Raw genomic sequence first — 10,323 nt, forward strand, 5'->3', positions numbered from 1 at the left:
AAAAGATGCTTGATGTGACTTCAATTTTCTTACATTTACCGAGGCTTGATTTGTGGCCCAAGATGTGATCTATCCTGGAGAATGTTCCATGTGCACTTGAGAAGAAAGTGTAATCTGCTGTTTTCGGATGGAATGTCCTATAAATATCAATTAAATCTATCCAGTCTATTGTGTCATTTAAAGCTTGTGTTTCCTTATTAATTTTTTGTCAGGATGATCTGTCCATTGGTGTAAGTGAGGTGTTAAAGTCCCCCACTATTATTGTGTTACTGTCAATTTCCTCTTTTATAGCTGTTAGCATTTGCCTTATGTATTGAGGTGCTCGTATGTTGGGTGCACATATATTTATAATTGTTATATTTTCTTCTTGGATTGATCCCTTGATCATTATGTAGTGTCTTTCCTTGTCTCTTGTAACGTTCTTTATTTTAAAGTCTATTTTATCTGGTATGAGTCTTGCTACTCCAGCTTTCTTTTGATTTCCATTTGCATGGAATATCTTTTTCCATCCCCTCACTTTCAGTCTGTATGTATCCCTAGGTCTGAAGTGAGTCTCTTGTAGACAGCATATATATGGGTCTTGTTTTTGAATCCATTCAGTGGGCCTGTGTATTTTGCTTGGAGCATTTAATCCATTCACATTTAAGGTAATTATCAATATGTATGTTCCTATTCCCATTTTCTTAATTGTTTTGGGTTTGTTTTAGTAGGTCCTTTTCTTCTCTTTTGTTTCCCACTTAGAGAAGTTCCTTTAGCATTTGTTGTAGGTGTGGTTTTGTGGTGCTGAATTCACTTAGCTTTTGCTTGTCTGTAAAGCTTTTGATTTCTCCATCAAATCTGAATGAGATCCTTGCCAGGTAGAGTAATCTTGGTTGTAGGTTCTTCCCTTTCATCACTTTAAATATATCATGCCACTCCTTTCTGGCTTGCAGAGTTTCTGCTGAGAAATCAGCTGTTAACTTTATGGGAGTTCCCTTGTATGCTACTTGTCATTTTTCCCTTTTTGCTCTTAATAATTTTTCCTTGTATTTAATTTTTGTCAATTTAATTACTATGTGTCTTGGCATGTTTCTCCTTGGGTTTATCCTGTATGGGACTCTGTGCTTCCTGGACTTGGGTGGCTATTTCCTTTCCCATGTTAGGGAAGTTTTCGACTATAATCTCTCCAAATATTTTCTCGGGTCCTTTCTCTCTCTCTTCTCCTTCTGGGACCCCTATAATGTGAATGTTGGTGCATTTAATGTTGTCTCAGAGGTCTATTAGGCTGTCTTCATTTCTTTTCATTCTTTTTTCTTTATTCTGTTCCACAGCAGTGAATTCCACCATTCTGTCTTCCAGGTCACTTATCTGTTCTGCCTCAGTTATTCTGCTATTGATTCCTTCTAGTGTAGTTTTCATTTCAGTTATTGTATTGTTCATCTCTGTTTGTTTGTTCTTTAATTCTTCTAGGTCTTTGTTAAACATTTCTTGCATCTTCTCGAACTTTGCCTCCATTCTTTTTCCAAGGTCCTGGATCATCTTCACTATCATTATTCTGAATTCTTTTTCTGGAAGGTTGCCTATCTACACGTCATTAATTGTTTTTCTGGGGTTTTATCTTGTTCCTTCATCTGATACATAGACCTCTGCCTTTTCATTTTGTCTGTCTTTCTGTGAATGTGCTCTTCATTCCACAGGCTGCAGGATTGTAGTTCTTCTTGCTTCCACTGTCTGCCTTCTCTCAGGGTGACTTTTTTTCCACCTATGACTTAGGGCAGAGACCACATAATTGCTGTCCTCAGGCCATCAATTAGTTTTTTTCAAAGAAGACAGCCTTTCCATTTCTCTACTTTCCCCCTTCCCCAGGTATATCTGCTTTAACTCTCTGCCTTACATGGAACTTGCAGCCCTGACTCTTAGTCTCTTTTAAGCATTAAAATTCCTGATCCTGAGAACTATATCTGATTCACTTATCCCTTTGAGCCTCAAGTCTTCAAATCCTACTCACCATTTTGGGTATTTTCTTTTTTTCTTGCACCTGGATATTCCTTTTCTTCCTTTCAAGATCAAGTCTACATTTACACTTTAAAGTCTGGCACTTCTACATATCTGGAATGTGTGAGTTTGTGGTGTGTGTGTGTGTGTGTGTGTGTGTATTGGTGGGAACTTGGATTACTTCCTACATTAGCCTAGGCTTTGATCTTGACTGAAAAGGAGCCTGTGCTTTTAACCATTAGGCTCTACTGCCTCCCAGTGTTGTTTTTCCTCTTAGGCTTCCATTATTACCCTTGATGCTTCTGTGCATTGTATAAATAAGGAGACGGAATTTGTGACATGCACTTTCTCTGTACCATATAAATAGACATATCTGTCACACTTGAAGTTATCAAATATGGAAAACAAGTTAGCAAGTTAATTTTCCTTTGTTTACTTTCTACACGAACCAATTATTTTCTTAATTAGCTACAGTTTGGCTTTGATTCAGGACCTTAATAAATGAAAATATTATTTGCCTATTTTAGTTGTATACCACATTTCACTGTTCCAGGGAGCCAAATTCAGATAGTTCCTTCTTATGAAAGCAAGGTTTAAAGTTTAATGAAGAAACTAAAAATTGGTTCTTGGAACTGAAGTGTAAGCAGGATCCTATATAGATATGCTGACTGTTTTTTCCCATTCCAGACATTCTGCTTTGACTAATATATTTAGAAGATTGAAGATCAACACCTGTTCCTCCAGTAGTTCTCTCTTGTAGTGACCTTTGCCTCACCCTGTATAAATACACAGGGTGATTAAGCTGTCAGATATCATAGGGGACTTTTTCAGGGGTGAGGACAATGAATCACTCCTGGAATTTCTCACTGTTTATCCCCCAGATGTCTGCCATTCACCTTGCCACTTATTTCTTTGCCCACTTTTAAAAATTAAGCCAGAGTCTCCAAAAGAGTCACCAATGTTGTGGCATTTGAGAATTCTCTATGAAGTTATAGGGCTTGGACTAGATGATCTATTACTAAGAGCCCTCCCAATTCTGGCATTTTATGGGCTCAAATTTCATTGCCAACTACCACGATTGAGGACAGATCACATGACATTAAGTTTGTGCTTAAGAAAGTGTCAATGCTCATGTTTATTGCTACAACAGGACTTCACACAAAACAATTTGTAATATAGAACTCTCCAATGTCCCAGGGCTTTTTTAGTCGGTGGGAAAAAAAGGAAGAAAACTAACATTTATTGAGTTATCACATAGCATGTATCATCTGAGTTAAAACTTACTGCCTATGAAAGGGGTTCTATTTCACCTATTTTAAAAGAAGTTGAGTTTGAGAGAATTTAATCAATTTGCTCAATGTTGCATATCTAGTAATTAGTGGAGGTGAGATTTGAATCCAAGTCTTGGTTTCAAAGTCTTTCCACAACTCATGCTTCCTGTCTATCTATCCATCAATTTATTCATTTATCATATATTTATTGAGCACCTACTATGTGCCAGATAGGCACTGTGAATACAGTGGAGAATAAGACAAGGTCCTTGCTCTCCATCAGGGTTCATTTACAGCATGAAAGTATCCTGAATATGGTAGACCACAGGACAATGAGCACCCCCATGGCTGCAGAAAGATTCAAAACAGATAACTTGATTGCAAAGATCCTGGAGGGCCATTGTGAGATCTGGTTAACACTGGTCAGGAGAGGGACCAATTTTGATCTGATCATCCTTTTATTAGAACCCCAAAAGGACCCCATCACTTTTGACCAAAACAGATGTCAAGTGGTATGAGGGGAACTTAATCCATCTCATGTATATAAGCCTCTGAAAAAAACAGCTTTATTAAGGTATAATATATATACCATAAGATTAACCCATTTTAAGTATATGATCCAATGGTTTTTAGTACATTTATAGAATTGCACAACCATCACCACAATCTAATTTTAGAACACTTTCATCACCTCAAAAAAGAAACCACATAAACATTAGCAGTCATTCTCCATTCCTGCTGTCCCTCCCTCTCTGCTCCAGCCTCAGGAAACCACTAATCTACTTTCTGTCTCTATGGATTTTCCTATTTTGGACATTTCATATAAATGGAATCATGTAATATATGATGCTTTGTGACTGGCTTCTTTTACTTAGCATAATGTTTTCAAGTTTTATCCATGTTTTAGCTGTATCAGTACTTCATTCTGTTTTATGGCCAAATAAAATAGTATACTACATTTTATCTATCCATTCATCAGTTCACTGACATTTGGCTGTTTCCACCTATTAAGAATGATGTTGCTGTGAACCTTTGTGTACAAGTTTTTGTTTAGGCATCCATTTTCAATTCTTTTGAATATATATTGAGTGGAATTGCTGAGTTCTATGGTAATTTTTAATGCTTAAAATATTAAGGAGCTAACAAACGGTTTTTCAGCAGAGGCTGCACCATTTTACATTCCCATCAACAATGTATGAAGGTTCCTGTTTCTCCACATCCTCATCAGTGTTTTAAAAGCCTCTTTAAAATACGCCATGTAGCACTTTAATAATAATATTATTAATATTAATAATAATGACAACATTAATAGCCAACACTTACTTTGTGTCAGGTACTTTTCTAAGCACTTTGCATAAATTAACTCATTGGATCTTCATAGAAACCCTATGATGTAGGTACTATTATTTCAGATGAGGAAATTGAGACACAGAGAAGGTAAATAAATTGCCCGAGTTCACACAACTAAAAAGTTTCAGGGCCAAGATTTGAATATAGGAAGTCTGACTACAAAATTTGTGCATTTGACAAATAGGTAACATTTTTTCTCTAATGAATATAGCTTGCATTCTAAGTGTTTTACACCCATCTTCTCATGTCACCTCACAAAATGCTATTTTATCACCACCATCTTATACGTGAAGTGACTATGTCAAAGAGAGGTTAAGTAACTTACTCAAGGTCACATGGCTTGTATTTGTGAAATCAAGATGAAAACCCAGGTCAGGCATGCTGAGCCCTTCTGCTCTTTGGAACAAGGCTGGAGTTCAAGCAGCTTCAGTGGTAAAAGTGGAAGGGAAAACAATACCTATAAGCAGTTCCCATGCTTACGGGTAAAAGCTACAAGAAACAGAATCACCTCAACCTTACTAAATTCTCATTGACCCCTGTTTGCAACTATTTTCAAGTAAAAAGTGAATGCAAAATTAGCTGAGAGGTTCAGGTGAGACTCTGTGACATGGGGACCTCTTTGGGTAAAGAAGTGGAACATTGTCCAAATAAGAATGCATTTCCACTGGACTGTCAACCAGCAGTTGTCACTGGTGCCAAAGCAGAAGCGCTGGCTATCCTTTAGAATGGTTTTCAATTACACTTTTCTTTCAAAAAAATTAACAGTTTTACATTTAGTATTTTATCTTTCCAGGTAAGAAATCAGTGGCAGGCTCCTTGGATAAGGTACTTGCTTTGATGAATGAAAGGTGGGGGATGTCTTTGTGAGGAAAAATTTAGAAAACATTGGGAAACACCCATAACTCCATCTGTGGGCTAGAACTTAAAAGCCTAAGGTTGATTGTTTGCTTTATCAAACTGACAAAGGCTGTGTGGTGGTGAGGATTATAGGCTACTGTCCTTCTGAGTTCTATTCTGGACTCTGCCACTTGCCTCACATGTAACTTTAATTGAGTTACTTAACTTCTCTCTATCTTGGTTTCCCCACCTGTAAAATGGGCATCATAGTACCTATCACACAGAATCATGGGGAGGATTAAATAGGTTAATACATATAAAATGCTTAGAACAGTTTCTGGCATACAGTAAGATCTATTAAGTGTTTACTGCTTGTATAATAGTAGTAATAATAATATTATTATTGTATGTTGTCAAGAAGAGGTAATATTATAAATCTTACAATGTAAATACCCTGAAATCTTACTTTTAGAGAATTATCCTAAATAAATAATTACATATTCAATTACAAGTATGTTCATCGCAACCATGTTTACATAGTGAAAAACCAGAAACCATCTATTAATAATGTTAACCTTCATGCCTTGACAAGGAATGATCTTTACAACATAAGGCTAAGTGAAAAAAATCAGGCCATAAAATAGTACATTATAAGGGCTTCCCCGGTGGCGCAGTGGTTGAGAGTCCGCCTGCCGATACAGGGAACACGGGTTCGTGCCCCGGTCTGGGAAGATCCCACATGCCGCGGAGCGGCTAGGACCGTGAGCCATGGCCGCTGAGCCTGCGCGTCCGGAGCCTGTGCCCCGCAACGGGAGAGGCCACAACAGTGAGAGGCCCGCGTACCGCAAAAAAATAAAAAAAAATAAAATAAAATAAAAAAATAGTACATTATAATTTTTTATTTCGGAAAATATGTGTATACACATGCTTGGAGAAAGGTCTGGAATATCGATATATTAAACAGTAGCTATCCCTGGTTGTTGGTCATTTTTATGCCCTCCTGGCTATTTATATTCTATTCATCTTTTCTCAATGAGCAAGTATTTGTGTAATTTTAAACAGTCATCTTAAAAAGTCGAAGCCTGCAACGTCTGATCTGCCTCACCCGGCAGCGGGTTTGGACAGTTAATAGATGCAGCCCGGGTTGCATATGAGGTACTTTACATTCTCCACAGCCATCCGGGGACAGAATCTCAATTAGAACATCAAGGTCTGACTTCTGCGGCCCCTTGCTGTGTCAGTTCCACCTAGGAGCTGCTGTGGATTTACATAAATTAAACGCCCGCTGGATAGCTGCCATCATCTTGAAAAATGGAATGTGATCAGCATGGGGGAGGGAAGGAAAGGGAAAATTCGCCTTTGTTTCATGGCACCCTCTTCTTGTTAATGCTCATTCAAGACTGCTTTGACCGCAGCTCAGTTGTGGTTTGGTAATTTCCATGGCTATTTTTTTACGATGGGGAAAACAATTTGAGCAGCATTTTCTTCCATGAGAGGCACTCCTTAGGGAAGAGATCTTGTACAGCCGGATCACATGCCATGGGATGTATGTGGGCTTAGAATCATAGAATTTTCAAAAGAGAGGTGCCCTATGGACTGTCAGTCTAGTGCTGCCCGCAACCATTGTATGTAAGGCCATGCTGACCTTTCAAGAGACAAAAACTCATGTTCTTTTTGTATTTTGTATCATGAAAGCAATCCTTCTTTTTTTATATTTTCTCTTTGTAATTTTTTTTTTTTTTTGGCCACGATGCAAGGCATGTGGGATCTTTAGTCCCTGACCAGGGATTGAACCCGCACCCCCTGCAGTGGAATCGCAGAGTCTTAACCACTGGACAGCCAGGGAAGTCCCCTCTGTAATTTTAAAAAGTTTGTAAATAATTTTTAAACATGAACTGCATTTTTAAACTTTTTAAATTTTTAAAAATTTTAAACTTGATTCTGATTTTGATATTCTACCTGGGGTTGGGGGAAGGAGGGTTTGTCCACAATGCCCTCACACATAGCAAGAATCATTGGTCTAAGCCAAGCCTCCCTCTCCATAGCCATTTCTCGCTTTCATTCAGTTCATTGAGTCACTACCATGTTCCAGGGAATGTGCCAGCTCATGTTATGTGCCTTCCCATGAAAAGAGAAGCTCCATAGATTTCATGAGTAAGTCTGTGGTTCAGTGTGAATTAGATTCATTCATCCATGCTTCTATCCATTCGCTGAACAAATGTTTATTGAGCATCTATTACATCCTAGGCAATGGTCTATGTTCTGCAGGTAATGATAGTGAGCTGGAACTTACATTCTAGTGGGGAGAGAGGCAATAACTGAATAATATAAAGTCATGCAATAGTAAATGCTATGAAGAAAAGAAAGTAGGATATGGGAGTACTCCTCTAGATGGGATGGTCAGGGAAGGCTTCTCTGAGGAGGTGACATTTGAGCAGATAGCTGAATGGAAGAGACTGGAGCAGGATCAGAGGCATTCCTAGGGTTGAAGTCTGTTTTAAACAGTTACTTAGCATCTACTTCCAGAATTTGTTGAGACTCGGGGCAGAAAGTTTCCCCTGACAACAGAATAAGAGATGACCAGGTTCAGGCAAGCAGTGGGAATCATTCAACAGCCCATATCAGAGTCCTGGCATTAGTCAGGCCACGGTTCACAGAGGAGGACAGTGATGCCCATCAGGGTGGCCTGTATCAGGAACAATGATCAGCAGTTGGAACTCTCAGTTCCTTTGGCTCTCAGGCTCTCTGCTTCTGTGATGGGTAAGTAAGTCATGGGTCCCTTCTAACCTCCTCTACTCTTCCTCTATACCCTCACCCCACCCACACTGTAGGGTAACTGAAAGGTCTGCAGGAGCTGCTAGTTCCACAGAACAAAGTCTTAGAACCATTGGGATTGACATGTACATGCTGCTATATTTACAATAGGTAACCAACATGGACCTACTGTATAGCACAGGGAACTCTGCTCAGTGCTCTGTAATAACCTAAATGGGAAAAGAATTTGAAAAAGAATAGATACATGTATATGTATAACTGAATCACTTTGCTGTACACCTGAAACTAACCCAACATTGTTAATCAACTAGACTCCAATATAAAATAAAAATTAAAAAAAATTTCAGAACACCAAATATATATATATATATAATTTAAAAAAAAACCATAGGAGTAGATGCCCTAAAACCCTGTCCCAGGAAGGAACAGGCCCAGTTGTCAGGGCATCCAGGCAGCATTTAACTGAGAGCCTGGGAGGAGCAAACCAGAAGGCCATTTCTGTTCTTGGGAGCAGGGTCACAAGCAATTGTGGGGAGAGAGGGAGAGAAAGCAGGTAAACCCAGACAGGCTTCAGGGAAGACTGTACCAGCAGTAGCTGTGTTTGTAACCTCCCGTCTTTCCTTTTGGTGCCCCCTCTCTGTTTCCAGCACCCCTGATTTAGCTTCCATCCAGATGCTGAGGTTGTTCTCAATTAACTGCCCACTAATCTCCCCAGAAAGTGTAACTTGGAACATCTCTAAGCACTGGGTTATAAACTAATTATCCCAGAGCCCAGGGTTCTGAGGCAGTACTTTGGGGGTCACTGTGGAAAATGAGTGAGGTTGGCTGAGCATGTGGGCTTTGGGGTCCCCAGTCCCTAAACAGATATTTGTATCTGCTATACATACCAGCTGCTTTTAAAAGGTCCAAATTCTTTTTTGAAAACCCACAAAAACAAAACTAAAACTGTCACCTTAAGGTGTTACTTCTTCTGGGAGGCTAGTAGAGTCTAATAGCTAAGAGTTAGGGTCCAGGATAAGGCAACCTGCATTTGATCCCAGTTTCATCATGGCAGTGATCTTGGGCAAATTACTGAAAACTCTCTGAATTTGGGATTTCAGTCATTCTCAAATTACTGGAAATACTTAGTTTCATCATAAGGTTGTCATGAGGATCAGACACAGTGATAGTGTATGGAGAGCTTTGTACAATGCCACATAATAAGGACATGGTAAAGGTTAGCAATTCTTAGCTACATTTATTAAGGTGTTCTAGAGCCTTGCTACTCAAAGTGTGGTCCATGGACCAGCAATACCAGCATCTCCTGGGATCATGTTAGAAATACAGAATCTCAGGCCCCACTGCAGACCTACAGCACCAGAATCTGCAGCTTAACAATATCTGCTGGTGATTCATATGCACATTACAGTTTGAGAAGCGCTGGTCCAGAAGACATTCAAGACCAAAAGAATTGATCTTTAATGGTGGTATTCTGGGAGCTATTTGGGAGCCATTAGAGGTCCTTCCTGGTACCCTTCAAATCATACCATGTAGACTGCTACTTTCCCGAACAACAAAGTTGATTTTTCAAGTGAAGTGCCTGACTGCCTCTGGAAAACTCACTCATCTTTCAAGGCACAGCTCAAGCGTTCCCTTCTCAGCACAGCATTTCCTGACACACCTGTCCCACCACGCACACCCTCATGGAACCAAACACTCCTCCCTTTGTCCTCTTCTTGACTCTGAACTGACTTCTATATCATATTGCCCAAACACATACAGCAGTTATGGAATGTATGCCCAGCAACTCAGATGTGCAAAAATGTTCTCTAGAATTGAACCAAACTACCCCCAGGAACTTCCCATCCTGCTGGGTAGCGGGAGAGGAAATGCAGACACACAATTCATTGTACCAATTGAAAGAAATCTGCCTCTTTGGATAAATGCTGAGTCTTGCATGTTTTAACCTCATTTCCCCTCCCGTTACATGGGAGGAGTCTAGGAGCTGTGGGGTTGGGGACAATAGAGCCTTGGATCTGTGCTCATTCTTCTGGGTTCTCAGTATTTTCTGCTGGGGAGTGGCTGGTCCGGAATAATCCTTCCGCTCCTGTGCCAATGGATGCTGAAGTGCAGTGGG

This window comes from Hyperoodon ampullatus (genome assembly GCF_949752795.1).
Source record: "Hyperoodon ampullatus genome assembly, chromosome: X".
In the NCBI taxonomy this organism is placed as follows: domain Eukaryota; kingdom Metazoa; phylum Chordata; class Mammalia; order Artiodactyla; family Ziphiidae; genus Hyperoodon; species Hyperoodon ampullatus.